General features: G+C 38.2%; 1 pseudogene; it reads right to left on the bottom strand.

Moving 5' to 3' along the window:
* LOC105815332 overlaps window positions 1–1,893 on the bottom strand; it is a 33,688-nt pseudogene extending 31,795 nt beyond the window's left edge.
* Window positions 1,894–13,147: the final 11,254 nt, after the last annotated feature.

Genomic DNA, 13,147 nt, shown 5'->3' on the forward strand with positions numbered 1-13,147 from the left:
TCTTCCTGTGGGTCATGATCACAAATATGAAATCCTTTGATTCTAGTCGAAAGGGGCATGGGATCCCCTTATCACAATACCAGCAAACTACTACAACACGCACTGAACACATTAAGTCTCAGGTGGGTGCCAAGTAGACAAGTGACCTGAGCCATGTGTAGGCTCAACACAACACCCACTCTCATGCTTATTTGACAATAGATATGTGGTTGTTTGGATCAGTGAGTGGAACTCATCGTAAAATTTTGGAAACAGATGAAAATTACTCTAATGATGGTATTATGATGTCAGTGAACATCACGAATAGTAATTATTTTGCAGCCACTTCAGTGATCTCAAGCCCAATTTGAATTAGTAACCTACAAAGGAGTTTCTTAAATACAGTGATAATACTTCAAGGACTTTGAAGATAGAGTTAGTCATAAAGTAAAAATCGAAGGCTTCGACTCTACATTATTATGAAATTCACACAACCAAGGACTAGAAACTCACTGTAAAAAGTAAGTTTCAAGGATATGATGAGCAACCCCTGGGTTTCTTTTTTAAAATCTCTTTCACGCCAATGTATCAAAAGTTTTCCTAAGCTAAAAATTATTTTCTTTTGTAATTGAGATTTTATTGGTTGTATTGAGGATCAGTGCAGACATTTCAATTTGTACACAATTCTTAACATACATACCCAAAATCTAAAGAGCCACTTATTGTTAATTCTTTTTTAAACAGTTATTCTAGTGACTTTTCCAGCTTAAAGTTTGGAGGCAAATTTTCCTTAAGAGGGTATCAAGTACCAGTATCTTCAAATGTTAATAAGCTGTTACATAAGTCTCACCAATTCACAATTTGTTATCATGAATACTACACACTCAGATTTTCAATGTTTCACGGCACATTAACAAAGTTATTAGGAGAACAGGACTACCACGACCAAAGATGTTACAGAGTGTACACAACTCTGATAGGGAGAGCCATGATCAAGGAGTGGTTTTCTTTGGGAAACAATTCTACTAAACACATGGAAATAGAAGTAATTTTAAATGTTCGAGACATTAAATGCAGGACTGTGGCTCCATGTTTAGTATGCTTTGTATTACAGGATGTAAAAACTAACCCCCCTCTATGGAATGTTAAGCTGACACCCAAGACAGTCAAAGCCTCCCATAATTCTATATTCCATACTATTTTCTGGTTGTACCAAAGGAAAAAAAAAACAACCAGTGAATGATTTCACCTCTTAATAAAAAAAAGCATTTACACTTAAAAAATGGGATGAGGTGGGATTCCCTCCTTCTTAAAAATATTTCTAGAGCTACTAAAAAACTTGCGTTTACAAAATAGTTGATAAAAATATTCCTCTGGATTGTACAAGAAGGGAGACAGGGACCACTGATAAGACACGGTGTATGATATTCATCGGACGTGGCTTCTTTCTCTCCTGCTTCCTCAGAGGCTGGACTCTTAATTTTAGTTTCTCCATTTTCTGCAGGTAAATCCTTGGTTTCTCGGTTAGCCACTTTCGCCTGTTTTCCCTTTGCTTCCCTTTTCCCTTGTGGTTGCACTTTTTTGCCTGAAGATTTATCCTTTGCTGCTGCCTTTTTTGTCTTTGTTTCCACTTTTGCTGGAGCAGGTTAGCTGACAACTGTGACCATCTTCTCTTGGGCTCTTCCTTCCCCACACCTTCGCTGAGCTGACCTTCCTCTAGGGCACCTTGGCAGCAGGGAGGGCATGTGCCAAGTGCCTGCGGGGCCGCGGTGCACAGAGAGCCCCAAATTTTGAATATATTGCTGATACAGTTAGAAGTTCATCGGGAAAGAGCTGAAGCAAATATATTATAGCAAAATGATAACACTCCCTTTGGGTAAGTAGAACATGAACACTTCTCATAATATTCTCCATGTTTTCCTATATATTAAAAACTTTTTTTTTCTTTCTCTTTTTAAAAAACAAGTTGCACCATAATATCATTTTGCTTATTCAGGCCTCAAAGCCTCAAACAGTGGCTGCCAGGTTCCATTTTTAGAACACCTGACATCCTTCTGCAGACACCTGTGCAAGCTCCTTCTAACCTGTCCTCACGCCTTTGGGTGTCACACTCAGTCTTAGGCCTCGAGTCCCCATTGTGGAGTGGCGTCCAGGGAGGTCCTGGATCCCCCTCTCTAGCTACTCTGGTTAGTCCTCATGGTCTCAGAATGTCTTCAGGACCAGCTCTTGAGAAGGCCCAAGAGAGCTAGTGGGGCGGGGGGGAGGTGGGGGGATGGGCCTGGTGCTGGGAACATGTAAAAGGCCAGCTTCCATGTATGACAATGGGATATGATAGTGGTTTTCAAACTACATTTTGCTCCACAACCTTAAAAAATGTATTATAATTTTAAATACCTGCAATGGATATAATTTCCAGTGTGCATTGTCCTTTTCAAAGTTGGCAATGGAGGACAGGCACAGCTCACACCTGTAATCCCAGCACTTTGGAAGGCCAAGGTGGGAGGATTGCTTAAGGCCAGGAATTTGAGGCTACAGCTGCAGTGAGCTGTGATCGGGCCACTGCACTCCAGCCTGGGCGACAGAGTGAGACCCTCTCTCTAAAAAAAAGTAGTCAATGGAATCTAAATATCCTAGCAGTTTAATACCAACAAGTATCTTTTTTAAAATGATCTGAGCAAGAAGTTCCTTTTAGCAGTCAAAATTTTACTTTGTCTCTTGCTAATTCTATTCTACTGTCCACATAAATTTATCCAAATGTGTAGTACAATTCTATGCTTGAAAATCTTTTATAGATCATCATATTATATTATCTGCACGATTGTGTATATACATTGAAAATTTTTTAATTTATGTGCTCATAATGCTCTAGCCCTTAACATTTTCTATCATTACAATTACTAGTACACGGCTGATCAAAACAGCATTAGTATGCTGACACTTTTGACAGATAATTGTCAAACAAAAAAGCAATTTTTTGTTGAAAGTACAGCTCTTAATGAAATGAATGATGCTTTGTTTTTTAAAAATTAGTGCATATATCTACCCATAAATATTACTTATCACTAACATGAAAATGATTTGGCATTTTTTCATTTTATAAATGTAAGGGTTAAGAAGTCTTGCTTACATAAATAAATATATGGGTATAGAAAAAGTTTTGCTGAAACGAAGTCACTCAATTTCTTTGAACTCTTTCTAAATTTTATGTCAAAAATCACCTAGTGATTTGTCATAACATTATTTTTCACGTTCTATAAAATGACAACTTGATTAGGCTTCTCTTCAATTTTGTTGGAAGAAAAGAATTGGAAACCACCTGGCTTGCAAAGGAATATTTTTTCTCTAAGAAAGCTTTGCCAAGACTTATCAAATGACTATTAATTATATATGTTACTTTTTACTTACAGTATTTTCTGAAGTAAGATATATTCAAAGGGGTTGGGAAAATAAGAATTCTTCATTTTAAGGTACTTTAGCCAACTGAAAATTTTTAACAAAATTATTTTTATCTTACCACGTTTTGCCAAGACTTATCAAATGACTATTAATTATATATGTTACTTTTTACTTACAGTATTTTCTGAAGTAAGATATATTCAAAGGGGTTGGGAAAATAAGAATTCTTCATTTTAAGGTACTTTAGCCAACTCAAAATTTTTAACAAAATTATTTTTATCTTACCACGTTTTTAATCTGTTGAGTGTCAAAACTTTGTTGAGCTAAGACAACAGATTTAGCTCTTTGAATCTGTGGAAAATGTTCACCATCTAACCTAAGTGGCAAAGACAGTCATATCAGGCTTATTTTCTTCGGAAAACTCTGACTTTAGTTTCCAATTCAAGAAAATATGCTAATATTGATTTTAAGGAACATTATGAAAACCATTGAAAAATAAATTATAAAGCACATTTCATAAAATAGATTGCTAAAAGTAACAAAGTCAAGATTAAAATTATGTAGAGATAAAAGAACTCATTTTCCTATTTTTATAGTGAGTTATAAAACAAGAACATAATGCTGTTTCTTATCACAAATCTATAATTAAGTGATGTAATATAAAATTCTGATTGAGTGGAGGTCAATTTTCCTCCTTAAAGTGGGAGAAGGGTTTGGGGACAGTGGGTCAGAATAAATGACCTTCACAAACATGGTGGCCAATTCTCAGATCAATTTAAGTAAGAGTATATACAGGATTTGAGAATCTAGAAATTTATTCCCTTAAAATTATCTCTGTTCACATGATCCTTGGAAAGTTTTCATGTACCCACAGGAGTACTCCAATTTGAAGACTGCTGCTATCAAGAACCAAATCACCAACCTGCTTTGACACCTAAAAAAAACCAGGCACATAATGAGTAACAATTATTATTATGCTGAGAAGGGCCAACTGTCATTTATAGGCCAAGAATCCCCTAAATTATCATCAGTCATGCTTCTTCAACTGACTATCTCAGCTGGATGACTCACAGTAACCTCAAACACAACTGAATCCATAACCGAATCATTGCCTTTCCGCTACCGCTGCTCCTCCTGCATTTCCTGTCTCAGAGCAGAAAACTAGCATCTACCTAAGTGTGGAAAACACTTTTGTTGTCCATTCAATATCCATTCTTCACTAACAGAACTACATTTCATTCAGAAAGGCAATCTACCTAGCTTTAAAACTTTCCTGCAAATATATGCAATTCCTATTTTTAAAAGATAATAAAGCAAACAAATAAAGACACTTATATAAGAAAGAACCTCCCTACCTCTCTTGCAACTAGGATAGCTGTACAAACACTATTCTGGCTAATGCATATTAAAGCTTTTTTGTTTGTTTGTTTAAGAGACAGTGTCTTGCTCTGTTGCCCAGGCTGGAGTGCAGTGGTGTGATCATAGCTCACTGCAGCCTGGAACTCCAGGGCTCAAGCAATCCTCCCACCTTGGCCTCCCAGAGTGCTAAGATTACAGGCGTGAGCCACCGCGCCCAGCCTGAGTGGATAGTTTTGAGGGAATCGTACTCTTACTTAAAATTGATCTGCCTGAGAACTGGCCACCATGTTTATAAAGGTTCTTCACTCTGACACTCACTTTCCCAAAAGTCCTTCACTCACTTTAAAGAGAAAGACAGACCTCCACTCAGCCAGAATTTCATATTACATTACTTAACACATTAACTGCCATGTGAGTTGTATTTAACTCACACTAGTTTTGAGCCCAGGGCCTCATGAAGCACATGTTACTCACAGGTCTGTTTACCTTGGGAGCCATAGTGTGCACGCAACTCACGCTGCCATGCTGTAACATACATGTTAGGTGATGGGTGGTCCCCTGGGCAAAACCCTGCAATTGGTTTGTGAAAATCTTACTTGTTGATGTTCTTTTTTTTTTTTTTGAGACAGAGTCTTGCTCTGTCGCCTCGGCTAGAGTGCCGTGGTGTCAGCCTACCTCACAGCAACTTCAAACGCCTGGTCTCAAGCAATCCTCTTGCCTCAGCTTCCCAAGTAGCTGGGACTACAGACACGCGCCACCACACCCAGCTATTTTTTTCTATTTGTAGTAAAGATGGGATCTTGGTCTTGTTCAGGCTGGTCTTAAACTCCTGAGCTCAAGCGATCCGCCTACCTCGGCCTCCTAGAGTGCTAGGATGTTCTTATTGCTACAATTAATATTGACAATTTAATTGCATATAACTCATACACAGAAAACAATAAAAAATAACAAAATGTTCATTAAATTAGAAAGGCTCATTTTGTTTTCTAAGTTTTTATTCTATTTTAATAATAAAACACCATGGCCCCAAAGAAAAAAATTTTTTTTCTAGCGTGATAGTCAATGTGTTAATTACAGATCTATATTACTTAAGATATGTGAAATTTTATGAACCTACTAATTTCATGAATTTATGAATATATGACAATACATATATTAATTTTAACCTAAACGATACCATAAATTAACCTCATTGTGGCTGATATAATTGTGGATTTCATAGCTTTGTTGTGTTAAAAATAAAATAAGATCAAATTTAAAAATTTGGGGAAAGTACCTATTCAAATATTCCCCTTATCATGTAGTTCATTGTCATTAACAGAGAACATTTTCTATCACTGGCACAATTTCACTTGGAAATCATGTGTAGTGTGCACATATAGTTTGGATGTTTGGTTTATTAGAATTTCTTGTAAAAGGCAACTCTCACAAAAAATATTGTCCTGTTTTCCTTACGTGTTTTCCCCCTTCATGGCTTTCTTTGCTTTGTTGAACAATAATAAATGAAAACAATTTAAAAATTGTATTGTCTATACAAAAGAACAGTTGAAGAACCAGGAGACCTCAAACTGAACATAGTAAGAAGCCCCACTCACAGCAGATACAGAACAGATATAAAGCTTAACATAGGAAGTATTTTGACCTTTTTTAATCGGCTGTTATTCATAAACATTCTTTTTCAGGCAAGCAGAGCTGCTTAAGCTGATTTGTCTGTAGCTAATTGGTTCAATTTCGCTGAATCATGTTGACAAGGGTGTAAAGCTTACATTTTGTGTTCCATTTATGATTAGAGCTAGCATTTTGGGAAAATCAGGGGGACTTAAATTTTGGCTACATGGCTATGGGTAAATGGCCTTGAGGTATATCTAAACTGTGGCCTCCGATTTTTATTTTTCTTTAACAGCTGAAATTAATGTTTTCATAGAAGCTAATGGTAAGATAGAATCAGCCCAGTAATTTCTAAAAATTGCCTATTAGACTAGTGTCATTATTTTGTATGTCTTATTAGCACTGCTGTTAATTTTTTATAGTGAACTGTGCCTGGGTGGTTACCTGTCTATTAATTTGCTTTATGTAGGGTCTAACCACAGCTCCATCAATATGTCAGCATTTAATAAACATCTAGGGATGATAATTGTATACTAACAATGTCAATCGTCCATTTAATCATTACAGTACAGACAGCACCATGTTTTATGTGTGGACTGTGTACTCAGAATTGAGAAGAGATAATGATGCCCAGATTTTTGTTTGACTCTATTAAAATAAACACTGAGTTTAAAACATCTGGCTAGTCTTTGTTTTTCTATAATACACAATGATTAGTAACTATGTTTTAAAGGCTCTTTCTATAATGCCTAAAACCCCAGTATGATGTACCAATAAGAAAAGAAGATGGGACTTGAAACCTATTTCCTTAGTTTGCTGGATATTTATTTTTAATTAACATATAATTCATGTAATTGTAACACACCTGCAAAAAGGGATGGGGACAATGCTCCAAGAGTGTGGTATAATATATATAAAGAGGATAAAGGCATCTGCTGTTGCCCCTCAGCACAAATAGTATGAAACTGAGTCTCATCAAGTTGCTTTAGAAGGGCTTTTTCTTCCAATGCTATACAGGACTTTCTCCACCTCCTTCTTTCTTCCAAAGAGGGTCACAGCCCAGTGTCCTCTTTGCCATCATGAAAGTGGGGGAAAAATGGGAGGAAGAAGTAGAATGAAGTGGACCAGAAAGGAAGATGGGCCAAGAAGGGGGAAAAAGAAAGAATCTTCCCCTTGACAAATCTTTCTCCCCATTCACCATTTTTATGAAGAGACATGACTCTCAAAGAGTGAGAAAGGGCTGGAAAAGGAGGGGAAACTGCTCTGGGCTCCCCCACTCCTACCTTATCTTTCAGGCCCGAATCCCAGAGGCCCTGCTCCAAACACTACCCCAGAGCCCTGGCCGCCCAGCCTTGCGCCACCCAAGCGTCAAACTGCATCAGGAGGGAGGCAGGGAGACCAGCTCTCACTGCCCTGTTGGTGAGAAAACTTGCAGCCAGCATGATAGGAAGGAGGCTCAACGGTGATAGAGAAAGAGAGGAAGAGGGAGAAAAAAGAGATGGAGAGAGAAGGGAAAAGAGAAAGGAAAAAAGAAGGAAGGAAGGGGCACAGGAAAGTAATTCTCAGTGCTGGGAATCACTTGGAGTCCAAGTGGGTCCTTGGCTTGGCACAAGGAAGAATTCAGAAGCAAGCTGACCATGTAAAGCGAAAGCAAGTTTTATTTAGAAAATATAAAAGATCTACTCCACAGACAGAGTAGAGGCTAGTTCCCCCTGCTGAGAACAGTGCTTTTGCGGTTTTTGATTTTTTTTTTTTTTAATTTAAGCGCTGGCTTAACCATAGGCTAAGCAGGGGAGGAATATTCATGTTAGTTCTTGGAAAGGGGAGATGATTTCCTAAAACTGGGACTCCTCTCCTTTCTTTACTTTATAAGGTCCCTCCCTCCCAGAGCTGTCATGGTGTTGGTGCGAGTTTCTTTCAGCATGCTAATGTATTATAACTAGCGTATTAATATAATGAGCTGCAAGGTTAAGCAGCAGCCAATTTCCTTGCCATCTTGGTTTTGACCAGTCTTAACTTGTTCTGTCACCACCTCTTGACTTTGATCAGGGTGGTTAGGGGCTTTGTGACTCTGTGTTAAGCAGTGCCTGCTGGTTCCCTGTCTCAGAAAGAAGGAGGGAAGGAAGGAGAGAAGGAAGGAAGGAAGGAAAGAAGGAAGGAAGGAGGAAGAGACGCAGGCAGATGGGCAGCGAAGGGAAGGAAGGACAGGGATCCCCAAGGGTTAGGGAATTAGACCTTCTTCTTCCAGCCACTGTAGAAAAGAATTTGGCAACTCATGTGCTGGGTGGCATGTGTCCCTTGGAGCAGGGGCTACCATGTAGGCTATATCGTCTTGGCTGGCAGGCAGATAGAAGTAAAGGCCTTAAAGCTCACTGGTACACACTGGATCTGTGATAGTAGCCCTAGCAAGGTGACAGCTACAAGCTCGCTGTGACAGAGGTCACAAGTCAAATGCCTACAGGGCCAGGCTGGTAACATGACAGTGAAGCCGGCCAGGGGGTGGTTCTGGTGACCTGGGGAGCCCAAGCCACTGCTGTCATTACCCTCGGCCTGCCAGATCTCCTGTTTTATTTTTTAAGAGAACCCAGGAGTCTATGTTTTTTTGAGAGATCTCCTGATTTTTACATGTTAACAAATAATTCTTATTGTTTTTAAGCATATGGATCAAAATGAAGTACATCTGTGGGCCAGATGTAATCCATAGGTCCATTCACCTGTTAAACATTTTTTTTCTGTTCGTATAACTTTGTGGCAAAAGCACCAGATTACCCACTTCTGATATTTTCAGAAAGTCTGGGAAAGGGGAAGAGGTAATCAGGAAATTAATTATGAAAATAATTACCTAAGGAAATTGTTAAAATTACACAAATGGAGCTACTATCTAGGTTTTTGTGCACACCTGGGCACATAATAACCACCATTTATAACACTGTATGGGGAAAAACACGTTTCAAACTTCTAATAACAACAATGAAAAGAAACAAGTTTTTAGAATTCAACCCCTTCATTGACTGAAGGATGTTTTTATATCTAGTATTTTGATAAGAGAGAGTTTTCTATGAGATATGATCTAACAAGATTTTTGGAGAATTCCTGAAGACTTGGCTAGCTATCTGAAGTTCTTGATATAACATAAATATCTGGTCTCCCTTATAACTAAGATACTTCAGCCAAGATTAGTATCATTGCCTGTGGCCCATGCAACATTAAACCATAAGATCAAATATCACTTGGAACAGGACATAAATACCATCCAGAAGATTGATATGTTCTGACTAAATATATAGTCAGGGCCATTTCAGCTGAGTACAAAGCTATCTTTAAGCAGGATTTATAGATACTGTGTTGGTTAATTTTGTGTGTCAACATGGCTAGGCTAGGCTACTTGGTATCCAAATAGAGCTGGCTGTGAAGGTATTTTTTAGATGCTATTCATATTTATAATCATTTGGCTTTAAATAAAGAAATTGCCTTCCATGATGTATATGGATCTCATCCAATCAGTTGAAGGCCTTAAGAGCAAAAAAAAAAATGGGGTTTCCCAGGGAAGAAGGAATTCCGCCTTGAAATTATTAGAATTCCTGCCTGAGTTTCCAGCCTGCATGTCTGCCCTAGAAATTTCAGACTTACCAGCCCCCACAATCACATGAGCCAATTATATATATATAATCTTACTGGTACCCTTTCCTCCCATCGGTCTCTCCCAACTGTTCAGCAGTTCTACTCAAAAACATCATTTCTTTAGTGTAAGACTTTTATCTCTGATAAAATGCAAATATGATAAAGTTATCACTCTATCATGTGGCTGTTTTCACGTTGCATTACAAGTCCTAATTCTACCATTGGCTGTATCTCTTAGTCCACAGGGAAATAAGAGCAAAGGAACTAATATTCAACAGACACTTTTTATACTTTAATCAACAAACTTCTGAAGTAAGCATTATTTTTGTTATTATTTCCATTGTTACAGAGAAGAAAACCATCTCTAGTGAACATATCTTATATGTACAGCTTGATGAATCTTCACAGTCCAAGCACACTTGTGTAGCCAGCACCTAGATCAAAAAACAGAACGTAGGCTGGGTGAGGTGATCCATGCCTGTAATCCTAGCACTCTGGGAGGCCAAGGCAGGAGAATTGCTTGAGGTCAGGAGTTCAAGACCAGCCTGAGCAAGAGCGAGACCCATCTCTACTAAAAATAGAAAAACTAGCCCAGCATCACGGTACACACCTGTAGTCCCAGTTACTCAGGAAATTGAGGCAGGAGGATCGCTTGAGCCCAGGAGTTTGAGGTTGCTGTGAGATAGGCTGATGCCATGGCACTCTACTCAGGACAACAGAGCAAGACTCTGTCTCAAAAAAGAAAAAAAAGAAAGAAATAGAACATAAGCATCACCCCAAAAGTATCCCTGAGTATTACATTGTATATGTGTGCATATAAACATGTATGTGTGCATGTATATGAATGTATGTCTATGCATGTATATGTACATACAAACACATAAAACCTGCATCTTAATAAGATCCTCACATGTATGTTAGCTACTACCCAGATCAAGATACAGAACATTTTCAGCACCCAAAACTTAAGGCCTCCCTTAAGTCGCTTCTAGTCACTGTCTGTTCCCGAAGGTATCCACGATCCTGACTTCCAAGAGCAAAGGTTGAGTTATGCTTGTTTTTATATGCTATATTAAATTGACTCATACAATGTACGCTATTTTGGATCCAGCTTCTTTCCTTCAAACTTTATCATTGTAAGATTCACCCATGTTGATAACATAAAATTGCAGTTCATTAATGTCAGATTCAGATTAAGCATCACTTAAATCGTATAAATTATTTGACCACAATCACACACACACAGCTACAGAACGCAGCAGAGCCATAATTCAAACCTAGGAGTGTCCATTCCAAAGCCCATACCTTTTTTCTGCTGTACCAATGTTTACAAAAGTAGTATATGTGAAATAATTTTATGTGGTACATGGGTCAAGAGTAATAGTTATGCTTTTATTTTAATGTGAATTAAGAAAAAATAAGTAGCATATCAAGCCTTTAATAGAAGTTCCTTTTTAAAAATAGATATCATTCAAAATCTAAATATACGTCTACCCTCTGACCCAATAATCTTCTCCTATGTACATATCCACCAAAAAATAAACATAAGTATGAGTTTCTTTCATAATAGTTCAACTGTAAACAGCCTAAATATCCATCAGCAATAGAATGTATAAATAAATAATAGAATGCAACATATTAACAACAACAAAAAAACCCAACAAACTACTGCTATGTCCCACAACATGGACAAACCTCTCAGACATTATGATGAGCAAGAATGGCAAACACAAAAGAATACATGCTGCAAGATTCCATTTTTACAAAGTTCAAGAAGAAGCAAAACTAATGTGTGGTGACAGATGTCAGAACAGTGGTTATTTGAGGGGGTGTATTCACAGGGAAGGGGCACGAGGGAGCATTCTGGGGCTAGAAGTGTTTTCTGTCTTGATATAGGTTGTAGTCAGTTGTGTGTGTGTGTGTGTGTGTGTATGTGGTGTAAATATCCACGGAGCTGGATACATAGACTTATGCACATTATCAAATATTCTAGAAAAATCAATACAATTTGAAATAAATAAATGTATTTTTATTCTTAAAAGGTGAGTCTATTCAATCAAAAATTTTTAATTAAGAATAATTCCAGTGTTCCATGAATATTGTTAAGAACCAGGAAGGTGGGAGTGACTTTATAAAAGACATTTGGGACATGTCGTCCGTGGCAGCCTCTAGCAACAACAATGTCTGGGGAAGGGAAAGGAGAGACAGACTCAGTTCTCAAAGTGTCATCCAGGGGCCAGCAGTGTTGGCATCGCCTAGGAGATTTTTAGACCTGCAGTATCCTGTGGCTCACTCCAAATCTACTAAAATAGAATCTGCATTTTACAAGATCCTCAGGTAATTCACATGCCCTGGATGGAAAACGAAAGCACCAATAGGGACAACAGTAAAACTCATTGTTTCACATGCATCGACTTTATCTTCCTAACTAGATTGTAAACTTCTTGAGGACAGTGTAGAAGAGTGGTGGGGAGCTCAGATCCCCAGTTATGCTACTTCCCAGCAGAGTAACTTTGGGGAGCTAATAGATTGATTTCCTTAGCCTCAGAATATAAAGTGGGAATAATAAAAACATAATTTTTTTTACACAGGGTCTCACTATGTCACCCAGACTGGAGGACAGTGGCATGATCATAGCTCACTGTAGCCTTGAATTCCTGGGCTCAAGTGATCCTCCTGCCTCACACTCCTGAATAGCTGGGACCACAGACACGTGCCACCACTCCTGGCTAATTTTTCCATTCTTTGCAGGGAGGGAATCTAGCTCTTGCTCAAGCTGGTCTCGAACTCCTGGCCTCAAGCGATCCTCCCACCTTGGCCTCTCAAAGTGCTAGGATTACAGGCCTGAGCCACCGCCCACAACCATAACACTATTATTATTCACATGTACTTCTTGGGTGTTGTAAAGATTGAATAAAATAATGTATATAAAGTGTTTAATACCTTGCCAAGTATACAGTAAAAGATTAATAAATGTTAGCTATTATTATTACATTCATCCATGGTGAATGAGGTGAAGAGCATTTGTTCATGTAGTCAATAAATTTTATTTATCACCTACTATGTGCCTGGCATTGTTTTAAACACAGGGGGGACAAGTTTGAGCAAAACAGACCCCAAAAAGCCCTGCATTGTTGGGGATCCTGTTCTGGCGTGAAGGGTGGTAATTGTGTAGCAGATGAGA

The sequence above is a fragment of the Propithecus coquereli genome, unplaced genomic scaffold (genome assembly GCF_000956105.1).
Source record: "Propithecus coquereli isolate 6110/MARCELLA unplaced genomic scaffold, Pcoq_1.0 Scaffold329, whole genome shotgun sequence".
NCBI lineage: Eukaryota > Metazoa > Chordata > Mammalia > Primates > Indriidae > Propithecus > Propithecus coquereli.